The sequence below is a fragment of the Aphidius gifuensis genome, linkage group LG3 (genome assembly GCF_014905175.1).
Source record: "Aphidius gifuensis isolate YNYX2018 linkage group LG3, ASM1490517v1, whole genome shotgun sequence".
Lineage (NCBI taxonomy): Eukaryota > Metazoa > Arthropoda > Insecta > Hymenoptera > Braconidae > Aphidius > Aphidius gifuensis.
Window position 1 is genome coordinate 7157194 of NC_057790.1, and position 19955 is coordinate 7177148.

The window sequence follows — 19955 nt, forward strand, 5'->3', positions numbered from 1 at the left end:
TAAAGTAGGATTAATAATAAATTTTTTTTTTTTTTTTATTAAAATGTTGCAGCTTACGATCTATTGCATAGAATGGATGAAAATGTTAATCCTTGTGAAGATTTTTATCAATTTGCATGTGGAGGTTTTTTAAACTCTACCGATGATGAATATGATATAGAAAAAAAACAACGCAATAATATGCTTGGAAAACTTCAAAAATTACTTGAAAAAAAAAGCTCAGTTGATGAGCCAAAATACTTAACGCTTGCTAAAAATTTCTACAAGCAGTGTTTTCCATTGAAGCTTGGTAAAGATTGGCCACATTTTTTGTTGGATTTAATAAAGCCAATCGAAAGCTGGCCAGTATTCAAAGAAAATCATTGGAATGAGAGTGAATTTAATTTTACTAAAACAATATTCAAAGTTGGCAATACAACAGAATGGATAAATTATTTTTTTGAATTTAATTTGAATACTGATGATTATTCGTCTATTATCATTTCTCCAATTTCATATAAATTGAAAAAGGATCAACTTAATCAAGGTTTAAATAACAGTGATGTCAAAAATTATTACGACAAGATGACAAATCTTTCAGCTTCTTTTTATACAGATGCATCGCCAAATAGTACAATAATTAAAATGATCAATGAAATTTTAAAATTTGAAACTGATATTTTCAATATGACACTGGTGCCAGAAAATGAACGGTCAAATGGTACCTCTGATGACGTAAAAATGACACTTGAAGAATTGAAAAAGAATTATAATTATTTTGATTGGGAAGAATATATTAATTATCTTCGTGGCAGTCCAATAAATGCAACAGCAACAACAATTATTATTAAAGATATTGAATACATAAATAATTTAAGATATTTATTAAATTCAACTGAAAAAATTATTCAATCAAATTACATTACCTGGAAGCATTATCAAACGAAATATGACATATTAGATGCATTGAAATCCGAACATTGTGTTAGTATTATGATTAAAAAACTTCCAATCGCAATGGGAGCAATATATTATCAAAATTATGGTGATAGCAGTAATAAAGATGATGTTTTACAAATAATTTCGGATATTAAAAATCAATATTCAGACATGATTATTAATTCATACTGGATTGATGATATGACAAAGAAAAAAGCTATTGAAAAACTTGAATCCTTAAAATATTTCATTGAATGTCCAAAGGAGTTTCTGAATAATTCAATAATTGATGAATTTTATGGACGTTTAAAATTTTTTGATGGTGATAATTACATTGATCAAAGTATTCAAATAGATATATTCAATCAACAAATTATATTAACACAGAACGATACAAGTTTCTGGGCTTATTGGGGACAATCTATGCTTGACTACAATGCATATAATGTTCCCACCAAAAATATTATAAGTAATATTATTATATTATTAATATATCATTTATATAATTTACAAATCTTAATGAAAATTTCATTGGTTTTTATTTTTTTTCCCATTATAGTTCTTCCACCAGTTTATCAAAACGTTTTCTTTAAAAACAATAATTTAAACTCCGTAAATTACGCTACAATTGGAAGATTAATAGGTCATGAAATAGGACATGCTTTTGATAACGAGGGAATTTATTATGATGCAAATGGTATTCGAAATAATTGGTGGAGAAATGATTCGGTAAAAAATTTCGATGATCGTGCCATGTGTATGGTTGAACAATATGGGAATTACACAGTGCCAGAAGTAAATGCAAATGTAATTATTATATTGTTTTTTATTCATAAAATTATTTTTTAATAAATTTTTGTATATTTTTAATATTTATTTATTCTTTTATTTTTTTTAGGTAAATGGAATATTGACTTTACGTGAGAATATTGCAGACAATAGCGGACTAAAAGCAGCTTATCGAGCATATATTATAAAATTGAAATCATCAAGTAATAATGGTGAAAGACTTACTCATTTATCCTACAATTCAAAACAATTATTTTGGATAAGTTATGCAAATAGATGGTGTGAAAAAGTCACTGTTGAGGGTTCAAAACGTGTCTTCTTGGACAGTCATGCACCTTTAGAATTTCGAGTAATTGGTCCGTTATCGAATATGAAAGAATTTTCGATTGATTTTCAATGTCCAATTGGATCCAAAATGAATCCAATAAAAAAATGTACTGTCTGGTAAAAAAGTAGTAGTTATATATTTAAAATAGATAAATTATTTTATTTTTATTACTGTGTAGTATGAAAGAAAATATATATTATTTTTACAACTTGAATTGAATTTTATATTAATTTTCAATTAAAAAAAAAAAAACAAAATTATAATTTTTTTTTTATTCGTTTATAAAATTCATTTGAGTTCATTCGAATAATATTTTCCAATTTATTTTAATGAAAGTTTAATTAAAAACAAAACCAAGGTTTTTTAGTTGCCTGTAATCTATAAAAACGGAAAATTTTCCTGTTTTCATTTTCAAGTTTAAATATCAACCACTATAAAAAAACTGCGTGATAATCGTCGCATGCGTTTTTACTCTATGGTTTTCTCTCTCTTCACTTTTCTTGGTTTTCCAATTTCCATGCATTTCCATTGGTTTCCATGTGACAATTGACAATTCCAATTATTATTTTTAAAATAATTCATGTGTTGTGTTCAATAATTTTTCATTTTCTAACATCGATAAACGTAGTCATTATTAGTTCCATTATTAAATAGTCCATTTGGTCGATTATCATTTTTAATTGTCTTTATATTTTTGTTATCTTTATTCAAATAAATCACTAATGCAAAAACCTAATAAAATAATTAGTTATTGTACTTTTTCATTGAACAACTCTCAACTGCAGATATGACTACAGAAATAAAAAATTTGAAACTGTTAATTAAACTGGGTGTTTATCCTTTTTTTTTTTTTTTTTGCCTAATAATTTTTTAGCTAGTGATGATTGATTTAAAAACAATATTTTTGATATTTGCAAAACACCAATGCGCAAAAAAGCCTCCAGTAAGAAAAATATAAAAATTATTATTAACTTCAAAAAATTGCGTAAAAATTTTTATGTAATTCTATAGTTATATTTTATTTTTTATTAATTATTAAATCTAGTTGCTGGACTATTAAATAACATGGATCCAAGTATAAATCTTTATGACGATTTAATTTATTAATTCAAGTAAAAAAAATTATTTCGGTGAAAAACTAAAGAAAATTTGTTAAAAAAATCGAAAAAATAATTTAACAAAATGAAACATCAAATGATCTTAAGTACCTAAAAATTGCTAAAGATTTAGACAAATCATGTCATGGTTCACGGGAAAAAATAAGTAAATGTAGAAATTTTTAATTCAATGGAACCATCTGGACGCTGGCCAGTGTTAAAAAAGAATAAATGGTCGAAGTCAAATTTATTTATTTATTTTTTTTTAAATATATTTAAAGTTGGTAATACAACTCAATGTGTTTTATATATTTTTTTATTTGGTCATTCCATTTACGTATTTTTTTCACAATGAAAAACCAGATTACATGAATTATGAAGCTCTTGGATTTGTGATAGGCCACGAACTTACACACAGTATTGATGCGGTCTAAATTTCGAGTAATTGATACATTATCGAATATGTGAAATTTTCGAATGATTTTAAATGTCCAATTGGATCTAAAATGAATCCAATAAAAAAATGTGCTGTCTGGTAAAAAATACGTAAATATTATATTCTTTACTTTTAATGAATTTCAATTAAAATTAATATTATTTAATAACAATATCTTAAAATAATCTTCAAATAAATACTTTCTGAATACCTTTTAATAAATTTCAATAATAAAAAATAAATGAAATATTTATGTATATAGTTGTAACTTTTATTTAAAACAAATAAATATTGTTTTTATTTTATATTAATATTTTTAACTGCGATAACTGATATCTCTGGTGGGTTTGTCCAATTTTTTTATGAAAAATATATTTCGATAACAAAATAAAATAAGTTTAGAAAAATTGATAATTATGTTTCTTATCTTTTTAAAACTAAATTATTAGAATGTATATTCCATCCATATTTTAATTACTTGAAAATTTCTTTTTTACTAAAGAAATTTGAATATTATTCTTCAAAGCGAAATAAATTTGAAAAAAAAATTAACGAGTTTCAATTCGTTGCAATTATTATGATGAAAATTTTTAATTTTTATATTTTTTATTCTTCAATTTACATGATAATAATTATAATAATTCTAAAAATAATAACTTGACTATAATTTCAACATTCTCGATAACATTTTTTTTTTTTTTTTTTTTTTGTGTGTCACCTGTTTGATAAATTTATTTTTGATAAATATAATGATAAAACTAAATAATATATTTTTAATTTTTTCAACAAAAGATATCAGTGTGCTAGCTGACTTGATCATTCGTCAAACGTCATTAGTGTATAAGCCGTTTGTTAAGTGATAAGATTCCTAGTAAAAATTAAGGTGTAAAATCTTCTAAAATACAATAGAAAACTAAAATTTCCAGCGAGTGGATTGTATTGTTGAAAAAAAAAAATGGATCGTAAGACTTGGGTGATTTCGATATTAGCAACTCTGTCAGTGCTTTTATTATTTGGACTCTTATTTTTTGGTAAGTAATTACGATAAAATTTATTTATACTTTTCATATAATAATGATATAATTAATTTTCAATTTTATTTGTCAAAAATGTTTTTTTTCGTTTGCACGTATGCATTATTTTTTAATATTAAAAAAAAAATCGACATCGATCACTCTTACTACTTTTTGAATGATTTTGATTATTATTATTTTTATTTTTTATTACTGTTTAGTTTAATTATGTTTTAAACTATTGGGAAGAATTTATTATTAATAAATTATTACGTTTATTTTCCAAATGATAAATTAATGGCAAACAGTATATTTTTTTTATTTGTATCACAGCTTTTCGACAGCCGGCATTGAAAACTGATGATTCTGTTCCTTGCGCAACGTTGGCATGTAAGGATACAGGTAATAAAAAAAGTATATTTAATATACTATAAACATTAATTATATGTGATACTGGGTGTTTATGCTCATGAAAACCCTCATGAACAAAAAAACACTTACACACAAATACTTGGTCTCTCCTCTATAGCTAATTAGTCTGTTACTGTACTTTTTTTTTTATCAAAATGTTGCAGCCTCTCAACTTTTGCACAACATGGATCGAAGTGTTAATCCTTGTGATAATTTTTATCAATTTGCATGTGGAGATTATTTAAATTCTACGGATGATAAATACCGCATTGAAACACTTGAAAAACTTCAAAAGATACTTACACAAAGTATTACAGATGATGATCCAAAACACTTAAAGTTTGCTAAAAATTTCTACTACCAGTGTTCGCTATTAAAGCTGAACGAAAATTATTCACAGTCATTGTTATATTTAAATAAACCTATTAAACCCTGGCCAGTTTTAGGATCCCAATGGAATGAGAGTGAATTTAATTTTAATAAAACAATATTCAAAGTTGGCAATACAGCAGAATGGATAAATTATTTTTTTGAATTTAATTTGAATACTGATGATTATTCGTCAATTGTAATTTCTCCATTTTCATCTAAATTGACAAGGGATCAATTTAATCAAGGTTTAAATAACAGTGAAGTCAAAAATTATTACGACAAGATGATGAATCTTTCAGCATCCTTTTATACAGATGCATCGTCAAATATTACGATAGTTAAAATGATCAAAGACATTTTAAAATTTGAAACTGATATTTTAAATATGTCAAATAATAACTTTCAAGACGTAGAAATGACACTTGATAAATTAAAAAAAAATTATAATTATTTTGATTGGGAAGGATATATTAATTATCTCCGTGGCACTCCAGTTAACGCAACAGCAACAACGGTTATTATTGAAAATATTAAATACTTGAAAAATTTAAAAGATTTGTTAAATTCAACAGAAAAAATTATTCAATCAAATTACATTACGTGGAAGCATTATCAAAGAAAATATGAGATATTTGATTCATTAAATTCTGATAATTGTGTTAGTATTATAATTGAAAAACTTCCAATTGCAATGGGAGCAATATATTGTCAAAACTATGGTGATAACAGTATTAGAAATGATGTTTTACAAATAATTTTGGATATTAAAAATCAATATTCAGACATGATTATTGATTCATACTGGATTGATAATATGACAAAGGAAAAAGCTATTGAAAAACTTGAATCCTTAAAATATTTCATTGAATGTCCAAAGGAGTTTCTGAATAATTCAATAATTGATGAATTTTATGGACGTTTGAAATTTTCTGATAGTGATCATTACATTGATCAAAGTATTCGAGTAGATGTGTTTGATAGGAAATATCTATTAACACAGAATGATGAAAATTTCTGGGCTTTGTGGGGAATGGCCATGCTTGACTACAATGCACGATATGCTCGCACAAAAAATATTATAAGTAATATTATATATTATTAATATATCAATTGTAATTTAAAAATTTTAATGAAAATTTCATTGTTGTTTTATTTTTATAATTTTATATTCTAGTTATTCCACCAGTTTTTCAAAACGTTCTCTTTGAAAAAAATAATTTAAACTTTGTAAATTACGGTGCAATAGGATATGTTATCGGTCATGAAATAGGACATGCTTTTGATAATCAAGGAATTTATTATAATGCGTATGGTATTCGAAATCGTTGGTGGACAGATGATTCGTTACAAAAATTATATGTTCGTGCCATGTGTATGGTTAAACAATATGGGAATTACACAGTGCCAGAAATAAATGCAAATGTAATTATAATATTTTTTATTCATAAAATTAATTTTTAATAAATTTATTCATATTTTTAACATTTATTTATTTATTTACTTTTTTTAGGTAAATGGAAGATTGACCTTAGGTGATAATATTGCAGACAATACTGGATTAAAAGCTGCTTATCACGCATATATTAAAAAATTAGAATCATCAAGTGGAGGTGAAAGACTTCTTGGTTTAGACTACAATTCAAAACAATTATTTTGGATAAGTTATGCAAATAGATGGTGTAAAAAAGTTACAGTTCAGGATTCAAAACGTGTCCTCTTGAACAGGCATGCACCTTCCGAATTTCGAGTCATTGGTCCGTTATCTAATATGAAAGAGTTTTCGATTGATTTTCAATGTCCAATTGGATCCAAAATGAATCCAACAAATAAATGTACTCTCTGGTAAAAAATACATAAATATTTATCACTTTAAATGAATTCCGATAATAAAAAATCAATGAAATATATATAGTTATATTTAAAATAAATAAATAAGTATAAATTTGAATTATAAATATCTCCCGTTTCTTTACGAAAAAAATATTTCTCGACAACAAAATAAAATAAATTCAGAAAAATTAATAATTATGTTTTTTATTTCTTAAAACTAAATTATTAAAAAAATCATATATAACGAAAATTAAAATTTTCAATACTCCGGTGGGTTATATGCAATTATTAGTTAGTGTAATTTTTTTTTTTTTCAAATAAAATGCCATATTAATATAACAATTGTTTAGTCACAACACTACGAAATTTTATCATAAACATATCTGCGTGATTGAGATTTTTTTGATTCGTGTTTTTTTCAGTTTTCAAAAATTAATATCTCGGCCGTATGACAATTAATTTGCTTGAGGGTGCAAAATTAACTTAATATAATATAAAATTAAAAGTATTAAACAATCGCCAAGCAGTTATGAGCTGTTTTAATTATCGATATTTTACCTGTCTTACCTGTGGACGGACGACAAAAAAACTGCTTGACAATAGGTGTAACGTGTTCTGGGTATAAAAAACTATCATTTAACAAGTATTTGTACGTGGGCGTTTTGTGGCGATTTTTTTCCATCAGCTTACCGTCTATTATTTTTCAATCAAATTAAAGGTCATTTTATAATTCAAATTGTTCAAGGGATGTCATTTCTTGCAAATCATTTTATAATTTTTTCAAGTCGAAACAAAAATTTTAATTTTAAGGGATTTTGTCGATTTTTCTCTGAATATGAGAATGCTTCGAAAATTATACAGTAGATTATTGAAATACTAATACATTCTATGTAATTTTTTGGTAGTTGTTTGGATGCTTGTTATTTTTCAATTAATTTTCAAAGTTGGCAACTTTTACCATAGGCTGTTATGGAGAATGCGATTTTTGTCAAAATAAAGTCCATCAAAATAGCAATATCTCTAATCGACAATATGACAATGTAAAAAAAAAAACTATCGGGTTATAAAATGAGACAAGACAAAACGTATGGACATAAAATAAAAGAGGTTTGGAGCTTAGTTTTTTTACAATTAATAATTCAAGTAAGAAAAAATTGGTTTTGATTAGGATTTTTTTTTTTTTTTTATTAACAAAATGTACAAATGTACAAAAAAATATACAGCCTGGGTACCAGCCCATATGGCCATTTTGATTAGGAATTATTGAGAAATCGCTAGAGACCTCTTGTGGATGACTTTTAGAAACACAGTATTTCTATGAGAGCGAAAAAGACAAAAAACAGAAGAAAACTGTTGTCTTACTCTTCGATTTAAAAAATCGGCAGAACCTCTTGAAGTGCTTTCACACTCTTTTCAAGAATTAAATAGATAAATAAATCAATTAAATATTATACAAAAGTTCCTTTTAAATACATTAATTTCTAGTCTAAATTAATTCCACAGCGAAATATTCTATAAACGATTGAAATATTTAAGGCTAATGGCTGAGGAATTAATTTAGACTACAAATTATTTTATTTAGTCACATCCATTCCTTAGATACATTTGCCAATAGTTTTTTTTATAAATTATTAATGGAAAATGTTGCTAAGAAAAGAATGTAATCGAATAAATTAATGCGTAGTCTGGATTAATTTCTCGGCCATTTCCCATAATAATTTCAATTTATTATAGAAAATATTGCTACGAAATTAATCTAGACTGTTAATTAATTTATTTGAGGCTTTATTTTTTTCTTAGATACATTTGCCATAATTAATTAATTAAAAAAATATTTGCAAACGTTGCTGAGAAAAAGATGTAACCAAATAAGTTAATTTATAATCTAAATTAACTCTACAGCCATTTGACACAATAATTTTAATTTAATATAGAAAAAATTGCTGTGAAATTAATCTAGACTACGATGTAATTTATCTGGTTACATCCTCTCCTTAGGAACATTTGCTGATAGCTTTTTCATTAATTAATCATGGCAAAAATAGCTAAGGAAAGGGTGTAACCAAATAAATTAATCCAAAGCCTAGATTAACTTTACAAAAATTTTTCCTATATTAAATTAAAATTATTGTATCAAAATAGTTAAATCATAAAGCATAAACAATACATATGATAAACGAGATTGATCCAAGCAATAATATATATTGAAACGATCGGTATTATTGTAAGATTGGCAGTTTGTGATCCAACGTTTTCTATTCAATTGCCATTCATCGAATTTAAATTATTTAATGCTGATTCATCGAATTATAAAATTCATGGCTGAATACTGCGTTCATCAATTCATGGCAAATTCAATACTGATTTAATGTACTGTTCATAAATTCATGGCAAATTCATGGCAATTTAATGGCTTTATAAAGCAATTCATGGCAAATTCATGGCTGGATTAATGGCTACCGTTATCAGCCAATTATGATATTCATGGCTGGCCATTGTAGCTAATCGGAATTGCTTGCTGGCCATTTAATGGCTACTGTTATCAAAATTCATAGCAAATTCATGCTGATTTAATAGCTGCCGTTCAGAATTCATGAAATTAATGCTGGCCATTAATGGCTAGTTATCGAATTCAAATTCATGAATCTACCGTTATCGAATTCACAAATTCATGATTTAATGATTATCGGCCAATTAAAATTGCTGACTGATTAATGGCTTTATAATTCATGAAATTCTATTAATGGCTACCGTTCATCAATTAATCAAATTCATTTAATATACTGTTCATCGAATTCATACAAATTCGTATTAACTTATCAATAATTTTTGACAAAAAAACAAGACAATAGAAAAAAATTCAACAATCTTAAAATTAAATGAATAAATAAATATATTTTGTATTTGAATAATCATCTTCAAAAATTCTACCAAGTTAGATAATTACTACAAGTGAACAAAAAATTCCGAAAATATTATATATCGTCGTATCAGTTATTTAAAAGCATATTTGAAATATTTTTATTTTTCGGTAGTTAATAAAATTTATTATAAAAAACATTGACTCGATAATCTATATATGCAATTTAGAAAAAATATTTTTTTTTATTGTTTATAAAAGTAGTTTCGCAAGTAATGGGCCAATTTAGCAAATGTTTAATGCAATCTTGAAAATTTTAATGTACCAATCTTGGCAAATTTAATGACATCTTAATGTTAATCAATAATGGCAGCCAATATTAGAATGGTGTAACATTGAATTAATAATCATTGTAAATAAAATTTCGTAATCGTATTACATGGCCTGTTTATCTCCTACACGGGTATGGAGTTAATTTAAATTATAAATCAATTTATTTTTTTTTCGTTTTCATATTGATGAAAGATTTTTAGAAGTTGATCCATCTCTATAGTCATAGTGATATCAATTACAAAAGAGGTTTGAAAACGGTGACGGAGTTGAGAGCCGTCAATGCTGCTGCTAAACGAGCTGTTAGCCTGTTTGATGAATACAATTCAATAATAACACAAAATGAAGATCAAAAGCGAATTGTCATACAGATTGTGTCAGAATACCGTTTCCTGATGCAAAAAAAAAAAAAATAACGGTCCTGTAGAAATTTAAAAAAAATAAATAATTCAAAATGTATAAATAAATGTTTTTTGTTTTTTTCATTTCAAGACAATATTTAATATCTAATAATATTAGAAATAGTTTAGAGTTGAACGGAATTTCGTGTAATGACCCATAGATTTTTGTATTTTAAATTTTTTTCTATCATATATATAAAGTATAATGTCATAACACTCCCCGGGAAAAAATAGTCTGTATCTGGTTAGATCTGTATGGCCAGATCTGATTAGATTCCCCATAGGGCGTGATCTACAGAAATCCCGGGGAATATGCCTAGATCTGCCGGTAGTGACCAGAGTATAGCAAAAAAGATAGATATCTGTAGATCTGTATAGATTTACTTAGATCCGTACAGATCTATTTAGATCTGTTTTATTCTACCACATGAAATAACAAGTCAGTTAGAGTCTCATCTTAAGTTATATAAAATTGAAATTAAAAAAAAAATCTATGATAACAAGAAATATTAATTAATAATACATTTTATTTGAATAATAATAAAAAATATACAGTAAGTATTACATTTATTTATATCTTATTTATAAAATATCATAGTTTTTTATGTTTTGTGCCTTTTTTTTTTTTAATTCTACTTTATACGAATATTTTATTAATTTTAATAATTAATTCAGGATAATATTATTAACTTAAAACATAAAAATATTTAAATTAATAAGTTTTTTTTTTTTTAAATAAAGATTCAACTTGATTTTAACATAAGTATATACTGTCGTATCATAAACATTTAATTTTCAATTTTAATTTCATAACAAAATAAATTTGTTATTCATTGTTCATAAGCAAGTATATTTATACTATAAAAAAGTATCCAGATAAAACGACTATAAAAAAAAATTAATCTTTTAATATTTAATTTGAAATATTAAATTAAACAATTAACTATGATGTTTAATTATTCAATTGATAACTATCATGAACAAAAAATTTATATATTTATTCATTTATTATTTCTATCAAAAAAGAAAAAAAACAAAGTTCAAAAACAATAATTAAAAATAATTTTTTATCGAATCAACAAATGGTTTGTTTGTGTACTGAATTTGACAGATTATTTTTTACTATACCATTTTGTAAGACTACGTTTATTTTAAAATTTGCTATAAATTTCATAAACACATGAAATTTTACTATTAACTATAATTTTTAATTATTTATTTTATCATCTTCAAAGATGAAAAATTTTAATACAAAATTATTAATTGTTTTCATCAATAAAACAATCAAATATTTTGATTTATATATAGAAAAATTTTTTTTTATATTTGATAAGCTTTTGATATTTTTAAAAATTATGATAAAGAAAAGTAAAAATTTATAAGACAGCCCACACAGTAAAAACAATAAACTTAGTAATTCGTTTATAGTTTGTACTCAAATTGCTTATTAAATTCACAAAAAAAAAACTTTTTCATTTTAATAAAATGGTTCCAAACTAAAAATATTTTGAATCAAAAATAAAAATTTTAATATATAAATTTTTGTTAAAATAAAAAAAGGATTATCTGTAAATTTAATTCATCAAACTATTTTTTACTATGTACTATAAGTCCCAAACGTAGTGATTGTAGTGTGGCGTGCTCTTGCGGCAGAACTACTAAGCAATTCTAATATGATTATTTGTTTTATGTTTCGCCTTAATTTTACATATTTTGCTGGCAATCGCTTTGTTGTATTTATCTCGGGTTTGTGCAACAAGTCTTCGGAAGCGTGCATTGTTCATGGCACATTCTGAAAAACAAATTAAAAAAATTAATTTTACAATAATTTTAATAATTAGTAAAAAATTTGCATAATAAAATTATTGTTTGATTTAAATACAAAGAATATAATGAATTTTTTTACCTATTATTGCTTCTATTGCTCGGATGTGAAGGCGACGGGGTGGAGTAACTGGGTTTTTTACACCTCCATTTCTTGCTGTTTGTCCCGTCAATGTGCAAGATTGAATTATCTCTGGTTTAAAAACTCCATCCATTAATCGTCTTGCTATTGTAGTTCCACTTGAAGATCGAATTGCGTCCAAGTATACATGGTTGCGACAGAAAATGTTGTGTCCTATATTCTGCATCTAAAACAAGAATTTTCGCAAGTATTATTAATATTTTTAATATTATGCTTATAATAATTAGTATACTCGAATAATTATTATAATAATCCCGATATTTATTATTATTATTATTATTATATTTACCATTCCACCTTCATGATCGGGACCATATAATTGATCCTCATGCTCTACATCAGGAGGCAGCTCGTCTATCCAGTTTCGTTGCCTATGACCTTGGGCAGCTGGTTGCCTCTGTGCGAGAATATTATTGTTGTTATTGATTCTATTATACTGGTCACTTTGGTTCTGGACTACTTGACCGTTGTTATTGTTCTCATTATTGTTTATAACATTATTGATGACAATCATTTCTTCTTGCTCATTCTCTTGGCCTGCTTCATGTTCAGTTGCATCACCTTGCTCATTATCATCATTAACAATATTATTTATTAAAATAAGTTCGTTTGGCTCATTGTCTTGGATGTTGTGATTGTTGTGATGGTTATTGATTTCATTGGCAACAATAACATTAACTCTCTCTTGATGGTTTTCTCGGACATGGTGTACGGGAAGTTCTTCGGTTTCAGTTTGTTGATTGTTGGTGTTGTTGATGATATTTGGCTGTGGCTGGTCATTATTATTATGATTTTCCATAATTTGCTTATCATCCGATGACTCACTACCATTTTCACTGAAACTTAGATTTTCGTCGTGGTCGTGACTTGACGCAGCGACTGGTATAACTGCTTGTTGATCTTGACGTGGAAAAAAAGTATTTATATCAAGACCAAACTCTTGACAACTCTTGGCCAATTTTAGATAAGTTCTATAAGGTACCTAAAAAGAAAAATGCTGCTTAGTGCTGGGTATTCGATTTATAAAATGATATTTTACTTCAGAGTAAAATAAATTCATACACAACAGGAAATCATATGCTCAAATATATGTATTCAGTAGGGCGGATATTTAAAAAATTCTATCATCAAAAGAAAAACATCTAGAAAAATTGTGGCCAGTATCGTTACTTGTTGAGGGAGTAATTCTAAATAACACTTACCATTTCATTCCTATCCTTTACCCAGCGCTTTCTTGATTTGTTGGCTTTTGGCATAAATTCACGGTCAGATTCTGCCATTTTAAACTGAGATAAAGACAGGTAGTTTTGTGATTGAATAGACACTAACGAAAAGCATGTATTGCAACTTTGGATGCAAAGTAAATACTGGGGATGTTCCCAGGTATACAAACACATTTTTTCACCTACGACGGTTTTCGAAATAACCCGAACATCCTCGTGTTTTGTGTATATATTTTACTCATGTCCACATAAATATATACAGTGTAGTCCAAAATTTAAATATAAATATTCTCAAATTAATAATCTTTATAAAATGGATAATTCAGGCAACAAATCAATTTATTTAATTACATCCTTTCTTTAGCTTATTTCGCCTTATTTAATTATTTAAATGATTTATATAGTTTAGGTTGTATAAGTGCCGTCTGTGTATAATGTATATATACATCTGAAAGAATTACAAACAGGAACGTTGCATACTCTCCAGTAATTATTTTAATTAAATTGAAATTGAAATTTTACTGGTCGCAGTTTCTTTTGTTTTATTTGTTTATAATTTTAATTTAAAAAAAAAATAAAAAAAACTGAAAAGTCAAATTCTTTTAATAACATTATTTAAAAGAGTGAAACAATTGATTTATGATATGATAAAATTAATACAAAAATATTTCGAATGTTTTTTTTTTTATTGCATTTGAGATTGACATTTATTTAATCCAAAATACTTAGAAAAGTGAAAACTAAACACTCTCAAGGCATTAAATGACAATTGATGACCGAATATATTAAGAGTTCATGAAAATAAAAGGCTATTAAATGAATAAAAATGTACAACATCTGGTTTTGACGATACATGAAACTTTTGAGAATTGACTAGAGTTCAAAAAACCAGGACACCCTCGTGGTTGGTGTTTATATTTTACTTTGGTCCATATAGTTAATGAATACACAGTGTAGTAATAATTTTAGTCTAAATATTCTCAAAGTCATAGTTTTTATAAAATGGATAATGACAAAGTATGTATATAATGATTATTATTATGTTATAATTCGTAGAATAGTTTTTTAAAAATAATAAATATTAAGAAAAAATATTTATTTAAAAAATGCATGCAAGCAGTTTTGACTGTACGACAGTTTGACAAAAAAAATATAAAACAAAAACGGCATGTAAAAATCAAAAGATTCTCAGGACTAAAATCTAAAAGAAAACAAATATACCAAGAGTAAAGTTTACCGTTAAAAGAAAAAAAAAAAAAAGAAAAATCTGTGTCTGCAAAATTTTATGGTTGGATACATTGTACCGAAAAATGGACCTGGCGGAATTTTTCCACTTTCTCTTTTTGACTGTACGAGATTGAAAGAATTGAACAGTGTTATATGAAAATGAAAATAAAAGGTAATAAGCATAAAATGGTTGTATCTTTTAAGAAACTTTAATATATATTAATTTTAAAAATATTTTCATGATTTTCTTAGCATGCGCATGGAAAGAATAAAAAAAAAAACCATATGCTGAAAATCACATGGTGCGAAAACGAAGGTTATAAAAATAAAATATACAGGAAAAAAAAATTCTAGAAAATTTTATCTCACAAAAAAGTTTTGTCTTTTTTTTTTTTTTTTTTTAAATAAGTTTTAAATAATCTACATTTGTGTAAAATACAAATACTGAAAAATAAGAAAGATTCTGCCTTTGTTTAACTATGGCAGTGGATATTTTTTCCTTTTTTTTTTTTTTTTAATTTTACACTCACCGTGAAGTTTCAAAAAATAAATAATCATAATAAATGTTTTTTTTTCCCTTAAATTACGCCTGGTCGAAATTCTAAAACTCTGTTTTGGCAGTGAAATTTTCACTTATAGACATACCGACAAATATACCTGGGTGAGTATCTCTTTTACATGCTTATATACATACAATATACTCTTGTCAAAGATACAAAATTTTTAAAAAATATTGTTAAAGAAAAGGAAAATAAGAAGTTGCCATGAAGTAATTTAACTTTTAAAATAAAAATAACTTTTTTTTTTTTGCTAGAAAAAAAGCTAGAATAAATATTTTCAAAATGATGATTTTTACAAATTAAATATTGACAATGTATATATTTTTATATATATATAATGATTATTATTATGTTATAATTAGTAGAATAGTTTTTTAAAATTAATAAATATTAAAAGAAAATATTTATTTGAAAAATGTATCCAAACAGTTCTGACTGTACGACAGCTTGACAAAAAAAAAAGAAAAAAAAATATAAAACAAAAACAGCATGTAAAAATCAAAAGATTCTCAGGATTAGAATCTAAAAGAAAACAAATACATCAAGAGTAAAGATTACCGTTAAAAAAAAAAAAAAAAAAAAAGAAAAATCTGTGTCTGCAAAATTTTATGGTTAGATACATTGTACTGAAAAATGTACCTGGCTGAATTTTTTCTTTTTCTCCCTTATGACTACGAGATTAAACGAATTGAACAGTGTTACATGAAAATAAAAGGTATAAGTATAAAATGATCGTATCTTTTAAGAAACTTTAATATATCTTAATTTCAAAAATATTTTTATGATTTTCATAGCATACGCAAGGAAAAAAATAAAGAAAAAACCATATGCTGAAAATCACATGGTGCGAAAAAAAAAGTAATAAAAATAAAATATATAGAAAAAAAAATTATAGAAAATGTTATCTCACAAAAAAGTTTTGTCTTTTTTTTTTTTTTTTTTAAATAAGTATCTACATTTGTGAAAAATACAAATACTGAAAAATAAGAAAAATTCTGCCTTTGTTTAACTATAGCAGTAGATATTTTTTCTTTTTTTTTTTTTTTTTACACTCACCGTGAAGTTTTTAAAAATAAATAATCATAATAAATGTTTTTTTTTCTGGAAATTATGCCTCGTCGAAATTCTCGAACTCTGTTTTGGCAATGAAATCTTTAGTTACCGAAAAATATACCTGAGTGAGTCTCTTTTACTTGCTTATATATGTACAATATATACTCTTCACTTGTCAAAGATACAAAATTAAAATAAAATATTTTTGAGGAAAAAGAAAATGAGGGGTTGCCGCCCATGAAGTAATTTAACTTTTGAAATAACAATAATATTTTTTTCCTTGAAAATAAATATAATATTTAAATTCTTTAAATAATTATGAATTATCAAGTATTTATAATGACATTTTTTGTATATCATTTTCATGCTTACATTATTTCCTTAGTTTTTTATTTTTTTTTTCAATTGATCAAAGATCAAATATATATATAATGAATGTACTAATTTTTGCGCCTTACACAAAAAATATATTTGTACATATCAAGAGCTGGGTGAGACTGGCTCTGGCATTATATTAATAATTATAAAATTCTATTATAATTTTAATTTTTTATGTTTGAAATATAAACCCAACATAAATTTTATTTTAAAAAATATTCTTTCAAATAATCATATTAGATTAGCTCAGTAGTTCTGCCGCAAGAACACGCCACACTACAGTCACTGCGTTTGGGACTTATATGACATCGTAAAAAATAGTTTGATAAATTAAATTTACAGATAATCATTTTTTTATTTTAACAAAAATTTCTATAATAAAATTTTTATTTTTGATTCAAAATATTTTCAATATGGTACCATTTTACTAAAATGTTTCGAAAATTTTTTTTTTTTTTTTGTGAATTCAATAAGCGATTCGAGTACAATTTAGTCTTATAAAATTTTACTTTTAATTCAGATCAGATATAAAAAAAATTTTTCTATATATAAATCAAAATATTTGATTGTTTTATTGATGAAAACAATTAATAATTTTGTATTAAAATTTTTCATCTTTGAAGATGATAAAATAAATAATTAAAAATTATAGTTAATAGTAAAATTTCATGTGTTAAGGTGAAACACAAGTTGTTCTGTTTTACCGGTAAAGCCCATGTGTTTTATATAGCAAAAAATAATAATAATAATAATAGTATTTTTTTTGTATGTAAAAGCATACAGACTTTACCGGTAAAACAGAACAACTTGTGTTTCACCTTAATGAAATTTATAGCAAATTTTAAAATAAACGTAGTCTTACAAAATGGTATAGTAAAAAATAATCTGTCAAATTCAGTACACAAACAAACCATTTGTTGATTCGATAAAAAATTATTTTTAATTATTGTTTTTGAACTTTGTTTTTTTTCTTTTTTGATAGAAATAATAAATGATTAAATATATACAAATTTTTTGTTCATGATAGTTATCAATTGAATAATTAAACATCATATAGTTAATTGTTTAATTAAAATTTCAAATTAAATATTAAAAGATTAATTTTTTTTTATAGTCGTTTTATCTGGATACTTTTTAATAGTATAAATATACTTGCTTATGAACAATGAATAACAAATTTATTTTGTTATGAAATTAAAATTGAAAATTATATGTTTATGATACGACAGTATATACTTATGTTAAAATCAAGTTGAATCTTTATTAAAAAAAAAAAAAACTCATTAATTTAAATATTTTTATGTTTTAAATTAATAATATTCTCCTGAATTAATTATTAAAATTAATAAAATATTCGTATAAAGTAGAATTAAAAAAAAAAAAGGCACAAAACATAAAAAACTATGATATTTTATAAATAAGATATAAATAAATGTAATACTTACTGTATATTTTTTATTATTATTCAAATAAAATGTATTATTAATTAATAAATTAATAAATTAATTAATTAAATAAGATATAAATAAATGTAATACTTACTGTATATTTTTTATTATTATTCAAATAAAATGTATTATTAATTAATACTTCTTGTTATCATAGATTTTTTTTTACGGAGGCGAAGCCTTACGTATTGAAATCACTGGCAAAAAATAAATAATGTTCATATCTTCTAAACTATTTAAGATAGAGAGTTTGAAATAGGCTTAAATTAAAGGTATTCAAAAGATCTACAACCAAGTATATGAAAGGAAAAATTTGGATTATTAGTTAAATAATTGTTGATAAAAATAGATAATGAAAAAATTTTAAACTCGAAATATTAAGAAAACTAAAAACAAATCATGGATGCAATTTTTTGCCAGGATGGTTTTTTCTTAAAACTCTACAAAATTACGATTTTTTTTATTGTTGCTAGAAATTTAGTTAACAGAATATCAAAAGAATTCAGTAATTTTTTTTTTAGACACTTCATAACTTTTTTAAAAATTATCTCACAGAGTTCTATTTGGTCTTAAAATTTTCCTCATCAAAATCTCTACAGCCAAGGCTATATTTAAAAATATGAAAACCACCCATTTTCAATTGTAAGACGATTGTTTATAATAATAGGTGTCATCGCGAACTTTAAAATGAATGAAGGGCCTTTAAAAATTTGGACTTGGAATTTCTATCATATCCTTGGTTGTGGCAATTTTTATAAATAATTTTTTGAATGCAACATAATTTTTTTGCGTTTATTTATTCAAAAGTTATCGGGTGTCCAAACAATTACCAATTTATTATTTACAACTATTTCTTCTAAATAAAAAGTTCGTACGCATGCGCCAATCAAAAAATATATTTTGATCAGTAAGTCGGTATTTCTTTTCATCGATCTTTCATTTAAATAGTAAGAATGAAATTAAAAAAAATAAGAATAGTAAAAGTTTTTGATCTAAGCAGAAAAATAAGATAACAGTTAACTTTTTTAAATTTTATTAGAAATTAAATTGCAACTAGAAAAGAAACAACAAATATATATAGTTAAAAATATATATACATGTTATATTGAGGTTAGGTTGAAATGTTATCATTGTTATTTTTGTGGACAATATTTATATTTTTTTTTTTTTTATTATATTAACAATATTTATATTCAAATAAATATTTAAAAAAAAAAAAAATATTATGGATAATAATAATAATGATAAATATGGTTCCGTCATTAAAAAACCCGCATTCGCCGGAGTTTTGAAAATTTTCAATTTTCAAAGAGAA